The sequence below is a fragment of the Macaca thibetana genome, chromosome 15, assembly GCF_024542745.1.
Source record: "Macaca thibetana thibetana isolate TM-01 chromosome 15, ASM2454274v1, whole genome shotgun sequence".
Lineage (NCBI taxonomy): Eukaryota > Metazoa > Chordata > Mammalia > Primates > Cercopithecidae > Macaca > Macaca thibetana.
The window spans coordinates 80,578,827-80,597,564 of record NC_065592.1 but is presented as its reverse complement, the minus strand read 5'-3'; the positions used below and the strand labels follow the sequence as shown (position 1 = coordinate 80,597,564).

At 41.4% G+C, this 18,738-nt stretch overlaps 2 protein-coding genes across 6 annotated transcripts in view; one reads left to right on the top strand and one right to left on the bottom strand.

Moving 5' to 3' along the window:
- Nucleotides 1–18,738, bottom strand: part of LOC126937902 (putative COBW domain-containing protein 7) — a 952,477-nt gene that overhangs the window by 91,188 nt on the left and 842,551 nt on the right. The gene's annotated exons all lie outside the window — the stretch shown is intronic.
- DOCK8 (dedicator of cytokinesis 8) overlaps nt 1–18,738 on the top strand; it is a 240,779-nt gene that overhangs the window by 902 nt on the left and 221,139 nt on the right. The window contains exon 1 of one of the 5 annotated variants that reach the window (XM_050761732.1): nt 133–264. The exons of 2 other annotated variants lie outside the window; for them this stretch is intronic. The gene's annotated coding sequence lies outside the window, so the exon portion shown is untranslated. 2 more of the 5 variants (XM_050761730.1, XM_050761729.1) reach the window with 2 other exon arrangements.

Here is an 18,738-nt window from a genome sequence, read left to right as displayed (position 1 = left end):
GCAGGTCGCGGACATCCCAGCACCCGCGTGGCTCGGAGCATCGCTGCAGGGGCCGAGGCCGGACGAGTCCCTTCGCGTCCGCTGCAGGGCGCGCCTGAGACCTGGGGCGCCCGGTTCCCGAGGCTGCAGCGGTGGAGCCGCTGGACGCGCGGTGGCTCCTGCGCTGGGCCCGGCTAGGTCCTCCCCGAGAATCTCGGTGCTCCTGGATGTCCTCAGCCACCGGGGATCGCTTCCCCGAACAACCTCGCCCGCTCCGCCCTCCAGGTTCTTACAGGTGGCCGGGCCTCGGGAGGGTGATAGGCGCCGGGGTAACTGTGTTGGGCACGCCACGGAGTGTCTCATAAACGGTTCCTTCCTTTGAGGCAAGTCTGAGCGGAGGGAAAGAAGTGAAGGGCTAAAATGAGAGTTGCGTTTGAGGCAGGCTGCAAGACTTCTGTTGTCGTGAGCAGGGCTCTGTCCTCTCCTGCTTCATTACTCCAGAAAGAGTTTGGCTCCTGGTGGCATCGCTATTTTTATACCCTGCTCCAAAGGAGCCATGAAGTGGAAAAAGTGATTTTTTTAAAATTTCCACTTAAATAAACCAAAAGGAATGGCCTGTGGCTGACATTTTGAGATTTACAGGACTCCAGCAGAAAACTAAGGACTGGGGGATCCCAACTCACCATCCAATTCCTAATCAAAGTTGCACAAACTAAATGTAAGCACATTTACTGCTCAAAGTTCTCAGTAAAGGTGCTTTAACTGCAGTTTTTCCTCCACTGAAAACTGCTGACAAGTATTTGGGACATTTTTGTCTTGCCCTGAGAAAGCTAGACTATCTAGTTAAAAGATAATAGGAAACTCATCCTGAAGTGTCAACTTATTCTGTTGCCCACGGGGCTGTCCGATTTGTTCATCTTCATTTAGCTGAGCCTGTGAAAGGTGGATTTCACTGTAGGTTCATCTTTGTGCTGTTAGTGTGTGAAGAGGTTTGAATAACGAAGAATTAAAAGCCCAGAAAAACAAGGTGGTAAGGTCTTCTAGAAGGCATATTGAGCTTTATTACGATTTTATTTCCACTTGATATGTAACTGCCAGCAAACTGTTTCTCTTACCTTACTATTTCTTCATCTGCAAAATGAGTTTAATTATTTATATATATTGCATATTAATGTTGGAGACCAAAATGTATAAAGAGACTGGGTGCCATGGCTCACACCTCTAATCCCAACACTTTGGGAGGCCCGGGTGGGAGGATTACTTGAGCCCAGAGTTTGAGACCAGCCTCGGCAACACAGGGGGACCCCTGTAGCTACAAAAAATAATTTTAAAACATTAGCCAGGTGTGGTTGCATGCACCTGTAGCCCCAGCTATTCAAGAGGCTGAGGCAAGAGGATCGCTTGAGCCCAGGAGGATCACAGCTGTGATCATGCCATTGCACTCCAGCCTGGGTGAGAGAGTGAAACCCTGTCTCAAAAACACAGACAAAAACAAAAACAAAAACAAGGCATGAAGTATATCAGGGATCTCCCTATGGGAATTTTTTTCTACATTAGGGTTCATAACTGTTGCATGCCAGGAGGGGCAATTCATTCAGGGAGTATAGGAATCAAACTGAAGTTACTGATGGGTGTATTATTTGCCGTAGCTGCTGCTCCTCTGTCTTTGTGAATTTTAGGTCAGGAAGTGTGACTTGGGCAGAAAGATGTTAGAAACTATGGGGTTGGGCAGGGTTGATCTGGGGTGAGTGGCCAAGACCTGGACTAATCCTACAGGCAGTCTTCCAAGCAACTGCAGGGGTCGGTGTCACCTGGGGGTTAAGAATAAAGGCCCTGGTTAGTGTCTGATTTCCTTGCAAATTGGCTCTCAGCTACAAAGTCACTGTGCAACACTAGACATGTTACTTAACTTCTCTAAGCTTTGGTTTCTTTATATATCAAGTAGAGATAATCATAGTACCTACTTCTTATGACTGTGGGGAGGATTAAATGAATAATAGGTACAAAGTCTGAATTGCCAAGTACTCAATGTGTAAAATACACATTGGAATTTAGAGACAGTACAGAAAAAATAATGCAAAATGTCTTGTTAATCATTTTCATGTTGATTGCATGTTGCTTGTCGTGTCTGGCTCAGAATAAATGGTAAATAATTCTTAGTTACCATCATTAACATTACAATCAACTTCATTGCTGTAATCATCTCCATCATCACCATCTTTGGTAGCCTAAGATAGAAAGGTAGGAAGGAAAGCTGAAGTTGGAGAGCTTCAGGCAGAGATGAGTTTGGGTTGGGTGTGGAGATGCCAGTGGCTGGCTGGGAGCTTTCTTGGGGCCAATGTTTCCCCTCATGTGCCTTCCGTTGGGTGCTGAGAACACAAAACACATTCAATGGAAGAAAATATGTGATGAAATCTGATCAAGAAGAGCCCCCTCAAGTTAAATAAAGTATAAAAGGTTTTATAATCCTCAGGCCAGAAAATGGATTGGAAATTCCTATTCTTAGCATTCTGTTTTCCTCTTTGAAGCATTCTGTGTATTGTGTGGGAGAGTTATGCTAAGGAGCTTGGCAGAAATTGTTATTCAAAGGAGCAGATTGATAAGGACATACCTAGTATTAATGTATCATTTAATTTCACCATTTATTATTTACTTATTGTGTCCCAGACACTATGTTACACAGTTAATAGATTTTATGATTAAATTCTCACAAAAAGCCTGTCAAACTCATGAAGTCTTGTACAGAAGAGGAAAAGGAATCTTAGCGATATAGCTTCACAAGGCCATGTAATTTTTTCAAGAACAACCAGCAATGGCAGAGCTAGGATTGCAAACTGCTCCAAAGACTGTGCTCTTAATTGGGCCTATTGTTATCTTGATCCATGTATCCCAAGAATTTCCTTTAAAGCAAGAGGGGAATTAATTTTTTAAAAAAATCATCATTTTGGTAGCAGCATTGGCAAAGTGTTCGGTTTCTGATTAGTGTTTAATATATAAACATTAACAATGTGATGTTTTGCAATGTTGAAGGTGGAAAAGAAATGTTTTCCCTTGCATGTCTACCTATTTTTTTTTAAATAGATCAAATTCCTAAAGTAAGAACTGTGTTGAAATATGGCCATTAGTACATTCAGCATGTGCTCATGTTTTTCACCTTACTACTCAGAATGGTGTAAACTATCCCTTAAAAATATTTGTGGGATAAAACCAGTATGCTTCCTATTAATGAAGTATTCAAATCTGATATATTAAAAATATTATTTGTAAAGAGTTCAGTTCTGGCCGGGCACGGTGGCTCAAGCCTGTAATCCCATCACTTTGGGAGGCCGAGACGGGCGGATCACGAGGTCAGGAGATCGAGACCATCCTGGCTAATCCGGTGAAACCCCGTCTCTACTAAAAAATACAAAAAACTAGCCAGGCGAGGTGGCAGGCGCCTGTAGTCCCAGCTACTCGGGAGGCTGAGTCAGGAGAATGGTGTAAACCCGGGAGGCGGAGCTTGCAGTGAGCTGAGATCCGGCCACTGCACTCCAGCCTGGGCGGCAGAGCGAGACTACATCTCAAAAAAAAAAAAAAAAAAAAGAGTTCACCACACCAGTCTCCAGAAGGAGTAAGCGGACTGTCTCACAGTCTGAGAAGACGCCCACAGTCTTTAAATTCTGTTGACACTGGCCTCTCATGCTCTTATAAATTCTAAATTTCATGTGTTGTAAGCCATCATATGGGACTTGTTTTGTCTTGAGCGCCAAGTGTAATTGTATAACTTGTTAATGGTTAAGCATTTCGCTAGAACCCGCAGCTCAGGAAGGTATAAGAGAAAGGACCAATCACTGAATGTTTCTGAGGTAGAAAGGTGAAATTAATTTTCTTGTAAGTGCTATATACTTGTCTTCATTTCCATTTTATTGTTGCTGACTTGTGGGCCAAGGAAAGACTAGATCTAAGTTAGGTAGTTCATAATAACGTTTACATTTGGGATTTCAGGCGCTGCTGCATTACATGTCGTAACACGGTTACTTGTAGGAACATCCAGTCTTGAGTCTTGTTAACTGCCTTTTTTCTTACTGGAATTTAGTGCCTTTGTAGATTATAAAAATTATTACTAATACTCTGAACCTTTATTAAACAAAATCTTAGTGTCTTTCAAATATAGAATAGATGTAAAACTTGATCAAATCTTAAAGTAAAATAAGAACCTTGGATAAAGAGGACAAAAGTGTAGAATGCAGAAAAAATCGTTAACCCTCTTGTGGATAGTCAGGATTGAAAGGAAGGAAAAATAATGGCTTACACTTCTAGAATGCTTTCTATATCATAACTCATTCACCTCTATGAAATAGGAGCAGTGACTATCTCTGTTTTACAGATGGAGAAACTGAGTGCAGAGAAGCTATAGAAGTTGTTCAAAGTCACATACAACTAATTAAGATCAGAGCTGAGATTCAAATGTAGGCTGCCTGGCTCCAGAATCTTCTCTTTTAATCATTATACCATGCTGTCATCTCAGTTTTTTTTGTTTTTTTTTTTTTTTTTTTTTTTTTGTTTTTTTTTTTTGAGACGGAGTCTCACTCTGTATCCCAGGCTGGAGTGCAGTGGCCGGATCTCAGCTCACTGCAAGCTCCGCCTTTCACGCCATTCTCCGGCCTCAGCCTCCCAGGTAGCTGGGACTACAGGCGCCCGCCACCTCGCCCGGCTAGTTTTTTGTATTTCTTAGTAGAGACGGGGTTTCACCGTGTTAGCCAGGATGGTCTCGATCTCCTGACCTCGTGATCCACCCGTCTCGGCCTCCCAAAGTGCTGGGATTACAGGCTTGAGCCGCCGCGCCCGGCCTGTCATCTCAGTTTTATTTTAAAATAATAAGTAGCATTTATTGATTATTTAGTATGTGCTACATATTGTGCTAAGAACTTTATATACCTTCATTTCATCCTTTCAAAAAAGGAGCAAACAGGGCTGGGTGCAGTGGCTCACGCCTATAATCTCAGCATTTTGGGAGGCGGGAGGATCACCTGAGGTCAGGAGTTTAATACCAGCCTGGCCAACGTGGCGAAACCCCCTCTCTACTAAAAAATATAAAAATTAGCCAGGCGTGGTGGCGTGTGCCTGTAATCCCAGCTACTTAGGAGGCTGAGGTTAGAGAATTGCTTGAACATGGGAGGTGGAGGCTGCAGTGAGCTGAGATGTGCTGCTGCATTCCAACCTGCGCGACAGAGTGAGACTCTGTCTCAAAAATAAAATAAAATAAAATAAAAAATAAAAAAAAAAGGAACAAAGTATTAGGCATAATAATCATCAGCAGAGAGTGATTTTATGAAAGATAAAAACAGGGTGGTAAGAAGAGAGAATAAAGTTACATAAAGATAGCATTTAAGAACAACCACAGGCTGGTCATGGTGGCTCACACCTGTAACCCTAGCACTTTGGAAGGCCTAAGCGGGCAGATAGCTTGAGACCAGGAGTTCGAGACCAGCCTGGGCAACACAGTAAAACCCTGTCTCTACAAAAAATGCAAAAATTAGCCAGGTGTGGTGGCTTGCACCTGTGGTCCCAGCTACTTGGAAGGCTGAGATGGGAGGATCACTTGAGCACAGGAAGTTGAAGCTGCTGTGAGCAGTGATTGTGCCACTGCACTCCAGCCTGAGTGAGAGAGCGAGACTCTATCTCAAAAAAAAAAAGGAACAACTCCAATAATTTTGGGCATAAGGACCAGAGCACAATGAGCTACAGAGAGCTTTCTGAGAATTATTTGCTTATTTTATCTGCAAAGGTAATACAAGCATAAAAATATATGTATTCAAATGTATAGATGTGTATCTGCAGTGAAAGCAGAGCTGTTCCTCAGTAGTAGGGGTGGCTGGCAGAGTGAGGTAGTGTGCTTTCAGGAATTGCTTTATTTGTCTGATGTGTTCTAGACCAAAGACCAATAGAGGAGCTTGGGCAATCAGACTCAGAATTTTTGATCTTTCACATTTGGAATCGGTTCCTTCCAGATTCTTGGAAAAGGTCCATTTGTGCTTTAGGCATCTAGTGCTATTCTGAAGGTTCCTTACAAAATGTATACTGAAATAACCTTCTACCAGGGTGAATGTTCTTCATTTGGAGTCCTTTGAGTTCCGACCATTTACATATATTGATGAAGCTACTGTTTACTTCTTCATAGACCAGTGGAAAGAAAACGTAATAACTTGTAGTTACCCTGGGAGAAATGAAGAACTCAGGGGACCAAGTCTCCCATCTCAACTCCCCACAAAGCTAGTGTTAGAATAGGATGATGTTGAAAACACCTAAACTTTCCATCCTCTTTAAGGGACCATGAGAAGGTAAGGATGTGACCATACTCAGACTTCTTGCTGAGAAAGCTAAGAAACAGAAACACTTAGTTCTTTTCAGTGGCAGGTGCTTATTAATGTTTGGCCCATTTGATAAAGGGTTAAAGCAACATGAATGTGCTACCCCTGTTCCCACAAGCATCTAGTCTAATTTTTTTCTTTCTTTCTCTCTTTCTCTCCTTTCTCTCTCCCTCCCTCCTCCCTTTTCTTTTCTTTTCTTTTCTTTTCTTTTCTTTTCTTTTCTTTTCTTTTCTTTTCTTTTCTTTCCTTTTCTTTCTTTCTTTCCTTCCTTCCTTCCAGACAGAGTCTTACTCTGTCGCCCAGGCTGGAGTGCAGTGGCACCATCTCGGCTCACGGCAACCTCTGCCTCCTGGGTTCAACCAATTCTCCTGCCTCAGCCTCCTGAGTAGCTGAGATTACAGGCGCACACCCCCATGCCTGGCTAATTTTTGTATTTTTAGTAGAGATGGGGTTTCACCATGTTGTTCAGGCTGGTGCAGTCTAATTTCTTACCCAGTCAGCAGCAGAAAGGCTCTCTGGGCTCTAGGTAAACAGATGAAATTTATGTAGTGTGTTTAAGTGCGGTTCCTGTGCTTCTGGAGTTGGCACAGTAGTGGCACCATTTGCTATATCGACAACGAGGGATATAGACCAAAAACAGATTGACCCCTCTGAAAGTATATATGAACACATGTTGATGCAGTGTTTCTGGTGAAACTAAACAAATGGGTAAAGTTGGCCTAGGGTACAAGACATTATGTCATGTCCCACTGCATTACGATTAAACACAAGATTAGAAAGGAGAAATGATGGCAATGGAACCAGAGTTTCTCCAGCTCTCTATTCTCATGTTCATCATCATAGATAGGAAAGTGCAGCCAGCCCTCCTCATCTGCAGGTTGCACATCCTGGATTCAGCCAACCACAGATCAAAACTATTTGGAAAAAAAATGTAGATGGTTGCATCTGTACTGAACATGTACAGACTTTTTTCCTTGTCATTATCCCATACATAATATAGTATAATAACTATTTATATAGCATTTACATTGTGTTAGGTACTATAAATAATCTAGAGATGATTTAAAGTATACAGGAGGGCTGGCCACAGTGGCTCACGCCTATAATCCCAGCACTTTCGGAGGCCAAGGTGGGTGGATCACTTGAAGTCAAAAGTTTGAGACCAGCCTGGCCAACATGGTGAAACCCCATCTCTACTAAAACTACAAAAAAAAAAAAAAAAAAAAAAATTAGCCGGGTGTGGTGGCAGGTGCCTGTAGACCCAGCTACTCAGGAGGCTGAGTGGCCTTGAACCCGGGAGGTGGAAGTTGCAGTGAGCCAGGAGCACTCCCGCCTGGGTGACAGAGCAAGACTCTGTCTTATTTTAAAAAAAATAAAAATCATGAACAACTCTGCATGTAAATCAATATAGAGCTACATTATAATTTACATAGGCTGTATAAAATCCTGTTGATTAGATGTAAAATGATTTATTAAATTAATTTTCTATTATTGGGCATGCAGATAGGTTCCAGGCTGCGCCCAGTGGCTCATGCCTGGAACCTGCCTCCCAGTGCTTTGGGAGGCAGACACAGGAGAATCAGTTGAGCCCAGGAGTTCAAGACCAGCCTGAGCAACACAGTGAGACACCATCTCTACAAAAAGCAAACAAAACATTAGGCAGACAGGGTGGTGCATGCCTATGGTCCCAGCTACATGGAAGGCTGAGGTAGGGGGGCCACTTGAGCCCAGGAGTCACTTGAGCCTCAGGCTGCAGTGAGCTATGATTGCGCCACTGCTCTCCAACCTGGGCCACAGAGGGAAACTCTATCTCAAAAAAAACAAAGAAAAAACCAAAAGAGCTAGGTTTTAACTTTTCACAATAGTGTATAGAGTTTGATGGAGCAGTCTTATACGTACCTTTTTCTGTGCTAGTGCAAACACCTCCTTACAAATTTCTAACAGTGTAATTGTTTGGTCATAGGAAAGAAACATTTTTCAAGCTTTTGGTTGCCAAATTGACTCCCAGAAAATGTATATCTGTTTCTGCTCCTACCAGTGGCCCTACGAATGCTCCTTTCCCCACATTCACACCCCCACCGAGTTTTATCATTCTTTTAAATCTGTATTTGCCAGTGTTGACCTCTTCTCTTAAATGCCTGTAACCTCTTCCTGTTTAGCTTCTCTCCTAGGTCGGAGAGTGAAGTCTGAAGTCATTCTTTAGGGATTAAAATAGTCATGCATTTCTCCTTTTTTTCTTTGCCTTACATGCAACCATAAATGGTGAGAACCTCTATCCTTTTTCGCTTTCTGCTTCTGTTCCTTTAATAGGTGGATTAATGATAAAGGTAGATTGTTCTAACAACTTAGTTATTTCTTGATTTTGTTGTAAACTCTAGTTGCCAGACTGTAAACTGTGCTTTTTACTTTGCTTAACAATGTCATTCAATCCACCTCCTCCTTTGGGTGCCTAAGCCATAGCCCTTTTAAATAAAATAGCAAACGGAAAATCAGAATCCCTTTCTATCACAAAATAAGATTCCAGATTACATAACTGACTGTATGTGCTTTCACTTGGATGAGAGAATGGAGACTATAGACCTCTTTCATACTTATTTTTAATGTTCCTTTTCCTCTAGAATTGGTTTCTGGGGTAAAAGGAAACAGTAGTACCCCTCTGCTCAGAAACCTCAAAAAACTTCATGACTTCTATCATTCTCATAAAAGGGGAAAATTGATTGTTCTCCTGTGATAGAGACCAAAAATACAAATAGCTAAACTGGAACTAGATTAAGAAAAACAGAAATTAATCAGCTCCACCCTCTCACTCCCATCTTTTCGTAAGTTAGTAGGCTTACGAGTCTTAGGCTGGTTAGTTCATTCATTTATTCACTCATGCCAGCCATTGAGGGTTATTGTGTTCTAAGTGCTGTGCTGAGCCCCAGAAATACAAAGACAAGTGAGTCATGGGCCTACCCGCAAGAAGCAAGGAGATTTACTCAAAATTAAGAACTGGAAAAAGAAAGGCACTTTCCCTGGCCTGGTAGCCCTCCATGACTTCAAAGTATTCCTCTCTGGGGTCATGCCACTAGGGATAATAGCATTATCCAAAACATTTTTGGAAATCCTTTTAGAATTATTATCAGGGATTGCAGTACATTTATTTTTAAAAAGAAGCTTGGTGGTTTAAAATCTTTTTTTTTTTGAGGGAGAATCTGCTTTATTATTTGAAAAGTTTCAAAAAATATAGAAAATACAGATGATAAAATGGCAAGTATCTAAGGGTCCACTTAACAGAATTAACACGTTAACATTTGTCACCTTTGCTTTAGTTGTTTTTTTTTAATTAAAAAAGAGAACATTACAGATAAATGTGAAGTCCCTGTTATTCTGTTGCCCATTTCTGTTCTCCCTGCTGCTCCTGGAGAGTACTAACACAAAGGTGTACTTTTGGGGTGCGTGCGTGTGTGTGTGTGTGTGTGTATACGCATATCCATAAACAATATATGGTATAGCTTCTGGAGGGAGTCAAAGTCATTAGCACTCAAGCAAGCCTATTAAATAAAGTGATATCAGCTTGAGTTAAGATACTGCCGTGAAATAATGGAGCTGATTTTTAGGTACCTTGTCAAATAGTTCTGAAAGTAATTGCAAAGAGGAGTTCCAAAAGTGAGTTCAGAAAGACAACTTTATCAGAATAAATTGCATGGTACCACATACAGGAAACTATAAAGAACAGCAGTTATTTAGAAGTGTTCATTCTGACAATGTTTTTCAATTATTCCTTAATATTATAACCACTTACTCGTTTCCTGAAATCACCAGGAAATTTTTCAAAAAGATTTTTCTCCCTCAATGAATGTACCCACAATTTGCATTTGACTCAAGATAAGCAGTTGAGTCGATAACATGTTTATTTTTAAATACACCGTTTTAAAACACAGAATAAAAATTCTACCTCACTGCTTGGAGACTCAATTAAGGAAAGTATGCACATTAGCAAAAAGAAAATGTGATATTTGCTCAGAAGTCTTGAAGTGGGTATTTTGGCCTTCGTATGACTGAATGGTCAAGCTTGACTCTCCTGTTTGCTCAGGGAGGCCCAGTCCCTCTGCTGCCATGGGTAGAAATACTTTTTCCTAAATCGCTGCTTCATCTCACTGCCATACAGAGCAATATTCAGGGCACAGCCAAAACCTTCTTTAGCAGACCTTTCTGAGTTCTCTCTACTCAACTTTCTGCTGTGTAACATGAGCACTCTAGAGAAGCTGGGCTGTCCTCAGGAAATTACACTTGGGGGTCTGTGGTTCCCCAGGAAGGCAAACTGGAGCTCCCTAAGGGGTGCTAGTCATCATACAGCATTTACACTAGCATTGCAGTCCACTTTCACCTATGCAAGTAGAAAAACTCAGGCTCAAAGTCCACTGACAATGCAGGAGTCCCTTATCTGCTGGTTAACATAAATGTTGTTTTAAGATGATGGCCATCTGTTGTCTGTGGGAACAAGACTATCGCCCACCTGTTGGCATGCTGGCTGGTTTAATATCTTACTCTTTCATTCCAAATAACTACCTGGTCTCACAAATCCCTTTAGATGGGGTATCCAATTTACCTCCTGTTCTTATTCTCTGTCCAATAATGTCATTCAAATCAACAAGATATTTCATTGATTGCCTGTGACTTTCTCTAGGTATTATGGGAGATTTAAAACGCAGACAAGCAGTCTATGCCCTCAGAATGCAGCTGGAGTGAGTGGGTGACTATAAATGCAAAAGTTAGAGAGCATGGGGAACAGTGTATGATTGTGTGGCTGGGGAGGGGTAAGGACAAAAACTCAGAGAGAGAGAGAAACCTGTAGCCCTGGCTACAGTAGGGCAACACCTGTGAGGAGATGAGTCTCAGCTGGGCCCTGATGGGAGGTGACTCACAGATGAAACAAACATGGTGGGAAGAATAGTTAGCAGTGTGCAGAAGGCATTGGAAGGAATTCCAGGGGAGGAGTGAGGAGGGAGCCACAGTCATTCTGATGTGAGGTAGTGAGATCTGGGATTAGACTGGGTCATCAGAATGGAAAAAAAGGACCTGCTTCTGCAGACAGTTTAAGGGAATCAGCTGGATGTGGGAAGCAACTACATAGTTATTCATTCACTTCATGCATATTGATTATAGCCCACTATGTCCCTAGGACTATTCTAAGTGCAGGGGATAGAGTCATGAATAAGATAGATAGACAGGGTTCTTGTTCTAAAAGAAGTAATATACCAGTGGGGAGACAATGAAGAAATAAACCAGTAAATAAACAAGGAAACATCAGATAAAATAAGTGTGATGCAGAGAATGTAAAAGGGCCACTGAGAGGGCATGGATTCTTTAGATAGGATGGTCAAGGAAAGCATCTCTTAGAGAAAACCTCTGAGCCAAGACCAAGCAGGGGAATGACCAAGTGCATGGCTGAGGCAGGAGTAAGTTTGGTGTGTTGGAAGAAAAGCAAGAGCTGGTCTGTCTCTAGTGGAGTGAATGAGGGGAGAGGAGGAGAGCTGAAGAGGGAAGTTAGCGAAGACCAAATCACATAAAAGCCTTAAAGGCAATGGGAAAAATTTAAATGTTATTCTAAGTGCAATGGTGTATTAGTCCATTTTCATATTGCTATGAAGAAATACCCAAGACTGGATAATTTATAAAGAATAAAAGGTTTAATGGACTCACAGTTCCACATGGCTGGGGAGGCCTCACAATCATGGAAAAAGGCGAAGGAGGAGCAAAGGCATATCCTACATGGCGGCAGGCAAGAGAGCATGTGCAAGGGAATTGCCCTTTATAAAACCATCAGATCTCATGAGACTTATTCACTATCATGAGAACAGCATGGGGAAAAGCCTGCCTCCATGATTCAATGATCTCTCATGACATTGTGGGGATTATGGGAGCTACAATTCAAGATGCGATTTGGGTGGAGACAAAGCCAAACCATATCAAATAGGATGGTTTATGGAGCAAGGTATGATGTGATTGACTTTTGTGTTTAAAAGATCTATTGTACAAAGAAGTAAGGAGTGGAAGCAAGGAAACCAGCTAGGAGGCAGTGGAGAATCCAGGAGAAAGATGATGATGGCAAAAGTAGAGAGCAGAGCTGAGAAGGAGAGAAACAGTCAGCTCTGGGATATATTCTGGAGCTAGGGCTGATGAATTAGATATGGGGTGGGGCAATGAGAAAAAAAAAAAGAGAAATCAAGATGTCTCCAGGGTTGGATATTGATGCTTTTAACAGAGATTGAGAAGATTGGAGGAGAAGCAGGCTTTTAGGGTGAATCAGGAGTTTAACTGGGGACATATGGAGTCTAAGATGCAGTTCGACTTCCCAGTAGAATTACCTTCTACGCCGTTTTATTTAGGAATCTGAAACTCAGGGGAGAGGTCAAGGCTGGATATTTAAATTTTCAAGTAAATACCAAACATATTTTTACATAAGAAGGATAAAATATTGAAAAGATTTTGATGAGTTCTTAATAGCCACAAAGCTATATGCATAATATGGTATCATTTTAATTAAAAAATAAATATGGCCGGGCACAGTGGCTCACGCTTGTAATCCCAGCACTTTGGGAGGTCGAGGCAGGCGGATCACGAGGTCAGGAGATCAAGACCATCCTGGCTAACATGGCAAAACCCTGTCTCTACTAAGAGTACAAAAAAATTAGCTGGGTGTGGTGGCGGGCGCCTGTAGTCCCAGCTACTTGGGAGGCTGAGGCAGGAGAATGGCATGAATCCAGGAGGTGGAGGTTGCAGTGAGCCACGATCAGGCCACTGCACTCCAGCCTGGGCGACACAGTGAGACTCGTCTCAAAAAATAAAAAAATAAAAAAATAAAAAAATAAAAAAAATAAATATATGCATAACTCTCTACAGAGATAAATAGATCAATACATATGACAAGGAGAGAATCAGAAGGACATATGCCAATGTGTCATGAGTGTTATCCCTGGGTAGTAGAATTATTGATGACTTTTGTGTACTTGGGACATGCATGTATGAGTGTAGGTATGCATGCATATTTTTCCTCAAGAATGCTTTTGTAATTGGAGAAGAAGCAATTATAAAATAAATGGCACCAAGATTTCCATCCTGGTCAAATGGGATAAGGATGATGCCAATGAGAAACTATGAAAATTGGAAATGAGAATTAGTTTTGGGAGGATGAATTTTTACTTCCCTCGTAGAGGTTTTGTTTAAGATGATGTAGTAGACTGTACATTTACATGTATTTGCTGTCCCTCCCTATGGGAGGATTTTACTTTTCACCCATTGAAGGTGATGTGGTCACTTGGAGGTGAAGAGATAGTCTGGGCTTTATCACATTATCTTTCTCCTATTCTAAACAATCTGCAGTGTTCCAGATGGTGGATGATCTGTCATCCTGCATCCTGGAGTAAAGATGATTAAAGCAGAGCTGCAGCTGCCCTCTGAACGTCTGTGTTTTTATAAACCACTGAGATTTTTGGATGGTCTATTATCTCACCATAACCTAGCCCACCCTAACACAGATGAACATAAAATACAGACCATTTCTATTGGGCAGCTTGAAATACAGGCTTGGGGCATCAATGGTAGGTCAGGATGGAAAATATTGATTAAAAAGTCATCTATGAGGTGGAGATTGGGACTGAAGAATGGATACATTTTCTAAATGGAAAGTATAAGGGGAAGAGAAGAGGAATGGGCCTAGAGGAAGAGTCACTGTCAATCCATACAAGAAAGAAGAGATACAAAAAGATAGGAGGGGGCATTTGGCCAAATGTATGGCAGTCAATTGTAGTATCAGAAAAGAGAGCTAGGAGGGCAGTTACAAAGATCACATGCCAAATTATGAGGGCAAAGAGCCATTGGATTTGCCCTGAAGGTGGTCATTGAAAACCTCTGAATTAGCAGTTTTAGCAGAGCTGTGGGGAAGGAAGTTAGGTTTCATAAGGTTATAGAGGGAGTCCATGCAGAGGAAATAGAGGAAGCTGGTGGAGGCCACTCCTTTAAAAAGCTTGGATGAGGCAGAAGAGAAATGGGACAAGTGGTAACCAGAAGGCCCCTACAAGGCTGTGACTTTTACACAGATATGACACACAATGCTGAACAAAGGATGCGCTGATCTTGCAGAGGAAGGATGTGTTTTATTCCCAAAAAATAACTCTTACATATGGGTAAAGTTATTCAAGAGACCCTATGCTGTCTAATATGCAACAAGTTTTGCTTTGCACCAGCATTAAGACTTCTAACAATAAGTAAAATATTCTATTTAGATACTTCTTCATAGGAGATTTTGAAACTCTTATGACACTGACATACTACCTTTCAGAATATGGTACTGTTTAAAATTTTATTATTTTTAAATTTATCTTCATATGTTTGAAGTTGAAAAATTACAGGAAAGAGCACTTTTATAATTATATTTTTCTATTTACAAACCACGTACTGTGTGCTGAATTTTGCCTCCCCAACATCTTTCAAGGGTGCGTGGCCCTACTCGCACTTTGAGTTCAGATTTCTGGCCTTCAGAACTCTGAGAAAATAAATTTCTTTTGTTTTACACTATCCAGTTTGTGGTAATTTGTTATGGTAGTCCTGGGAAACTAACAAACCACCCCAAAATTTAGTGACTTAAAACAGCCATTATTATTTCTCACAGTTCTGTGGGTTAGCAATTTGGGCTGGGCTCAGCTGGACAGTTATTCTGCTGGTCTTCCTGTGGACATTCATATGGCTGCCATTATCGGGTAGCTCAAGTGAAGCTGTAGGGTCTAAGATGGGCTCACTCTCAAGTCCAGGGTCTTGGTGCTGACTATTGGCTGAGCTTTCCCTCTTTGCATGGTCTCTTGTTGTTCAGAAACCTAGCTGGTCTTTTTTGCATTCTTAGCTGGTAAAGGGAACATTCTAAGAGAATGAAGGTGGAAGCTGCAAGGCTTCTTGAGGCTTAAGTCTAGAACTCTCCAACGTCACTTCCACCACATTCATTGGTTAATGCAAGTCATAAGGCAATTCAGCTTCAAAGAGTAGGAAAATAGAATCAACCTCTTGATAGGAGAGGCTGCAAAATTTTTGGTCATTTTAATCACAGCACCCAACCAAAAAAAGTAATACTATCCCGTTTCAAATTTCAGAATGTTTAAGCAGAAGGTCTTCTCTTTCCCTACCTATATCATAATACCCATTTTAGTGGCAGAGAAACTGAGACCAAATAAAATTGACTCCTTCAAAGTTACCAAGTGAGTCATGCTTTGTGAGAGACACTTTGACCCATAGAAGACAACTATATGTCTGGAAGAGCTAAACATTGTCCTGCCTGGAGGCAGGTATATGAGCTTAATAATCCCTTGAGATGCTCTTAAATCCCGTAATTACGTTGATGGACTCCAGATTGAAGAGCTGTCTGGTCCAGAGATAAAGCAGCAGTTTGAGAGTATCAGAGAGAGAAGGTGCCTGAAAATTGCCACATGTCCCCAAAGGCAGGATTTGAGGCTAAATTAAATGATTAAGAGTCACCAAGCTCTTTATTCTCAAGAGTTACCAAATGAGCTTAGAAACTCAATGACTGCTGCTATCTAGTGTTAGTTCTGGAATGGGAGAATTAAAAATGAGTAGAAAAAGAAAATAGAGACAGAGACTAACATGTCTGAAAGATATGTGCTGTGGGCAGTCTTAGAAGGATCACCCCTATATCAATTAGGATTGCTTTTAGCTGCTGCAAGTAACAGCCAATCAAACCATCCAATGCTTTAAACAAATTAGGGGTTTAATTATATTTTTCTTACATAACAAGAATGCCAGTGGTTGGCCGTGCAGGCTTGATGTCATGGGCCCCAGGGTACCACTGGAGACTCCGGTTCTTTGTGTCTTTGTGTCCCACCATCCTTAGTGTGGGGCTTTCATCCTTATGGTCACATGATGATTCCTAAAACTCTGTACAGTGAATCGGTATTGGAGACAGGAAGAAGAAAGAAGGTTAAAAAAAAAAAGACATGCCAACTAACTTTGCTCCCATTAAGAAGCTCTTCTAGAAGCTCACATAATGACACTTGTTTATGTATTTCATTGTTCAGAGCTGTGTTAGCTCTGTCTACAAGGGAGGTTGGCAAATGTAGTTTTCATTAGCCTGGCACATTGTCACCCCCAACAAAACTAGGGTTGAGTTAGAATGAAGGGGCTAATGGATATTGACAGGCCACTAGTAGTTTCTGCACGGCCTCCAACAATTGCTGTGGGTATAGATTACTAACAGAACTTCCACTATGGTATCATAGCACCTCTATCCCACTAGTACCTGTAGTAGGTCCTAATCATCTAATTCCAGGAGCCTGACTTAAAGAAGAGGAATACTGAGGCTTCTAGGTCCAGTATTAATCAAGGTAAGCTAGCTGTGAGAACAAACAATCTCAAAATCTCAGTGAACTAACCCAACAAAAACGTGTTTCATGTTCATATCACAGTGTGATGCAGGTCAAGTTGTTCTCCTCCAAGCAGTGACTCAGGGACCCAGGCTGTTTCCATCTTACAGCTCTACCATCTTGTGACTTCCAAGTTATGTTGGCATCATTCAGCCAGTGGCTAGAAAGAAGAGAGAGTGAAAGATTGTGTGCCCAATTCTTAAATACCTCCACTCAACAGTGGGACACATGGCTTCTACTCACACTCCCCTGGGGAGGACTGCTCACAAGATCCATCAATCTGCAAGGAGGGCTGGGGGAATATATTATAGTTCTTGCCTGGCGGCACTTCCAGCAGCAACACTTCACTATGAAAGGGGAGCATGAGTCTTTTGGGGGCAGCTGGCCTTCTGTGCCACAAAACCCCAGTCACAAAGAAAAAGCCATTACCAAAATATTCAATAAACAGTATAGACCTAGTGTGGTTTGCTGTTGTCTGATAGATAAAAACTGTGTTGTTTTAGTCACAAGGATCTGGATGTGGGAGCTACAAGGAAGGCAAAAGCCAAACGAGTACACCTGAAGCACCTGAGATCCTAGGAGGAGACAAGAAGAATACAAGGTGTCATTGTCCTATCAGCCAGGGAGGAAGATGGTAGGAAACCAGACCATTTAAAATTTAATTGCAAGGGCTAGGCACTGTGGCTTACGCCTATAATCTCAGCACTTTGGGAGGCCAAGGCAGGTGGATCACTTCAGATCAGGAGTGCAAGACCAGCCTGGGGAACATGGTGAAACCCAATCTCTACAAAAAATACAAAAATTAGACAGGCACGGTGGCATGCGCCTGTAGTCCCAGCTACTCAGGAGGCCAAGATGGAAGGATCAATTGAGCCTGGGAGCTTGAGGCTTCAGTGAGCTGTGATTGTACCACTGCACTCCAGTCTGGGTGACAGAGCAAGACCCTGTCTCAAAATAATAATAATAATAATAAAATAAAATCTAATTGCAGTCAAGGCCACAGGAAGTGGCAAGTGCAACTGAGGACTCCTAGAAATCCCACACATTGATAAGCAGCCGAGTTGTTCAGCCAGTTTTTTTCTGAGAACAACCAATTTTAAAATATTTTAGGAAAAACCACAATATTAAGATATTTTTAAACAGCTTATATTTAAAGAGCATATATTTAAACAAAGTGATTAATTTAGAATTCACATTTTATTTGAGAAAAAAACGAGATGTTCCTGGTCTGGCAGACGGCATTCTAAAATATTCACTCCCACTTGTGGAATGACTGAGTTATAGTCAGCCCCTCCTGTGTAGAGGAGGGTTTATAGGAGAAACCCAGTCATGTTACTTTTTGTGACTACTTTTCTTTGGGTTTGTTGACTCCTCTTGTTTTATTCACCTAATCATTGAATAATCTGTACAATCAGACTGCCTTATTCATGTTGGCAGTTGTTGTAATAATAACAAAGGACAGAGCCATTGCTACTAACAGAAAGCAGGGCAGACCTTTGAGGCTGAGTTTTGGGAGACGAGTCTGATTCCATCCCAGCTCCACTGATTCCCAGTGGGATTTGGTTCAACATCATAGGACCAAATCAAATAAAAAGTATGAAAATGCTACACAAATCAAAGAGCGCTAAAGACATATTAATGAAACATCTGTAAAAAGGGAATAAGTAGCACGTTTCTGAGGTAACGTGTAATATAACTGACACAGGGTTCCTCACTTAGTAGATGCTCAAGAAAGAAAACAAAAAGTTAACATGGACAAAGTAAAATAAATTGGAAATGGGAGATGGAGAAGTATTAAAACAACAGCCACCATAATAATGTAAAGTAGGATTTCAGCTCGTTTACAAGCACAGAGGTTATATGGTAAGTCCTCACTTAATGTTGTAAGTTCTTGGAAACAGTGTTTTTATGTAAAGCAACATAAAGCAAAATCAATTTTTCCATAGGCTAATGGATATAAACAAGAGTTAAGTTCCAGTACGTATGTGATGGCATATTTC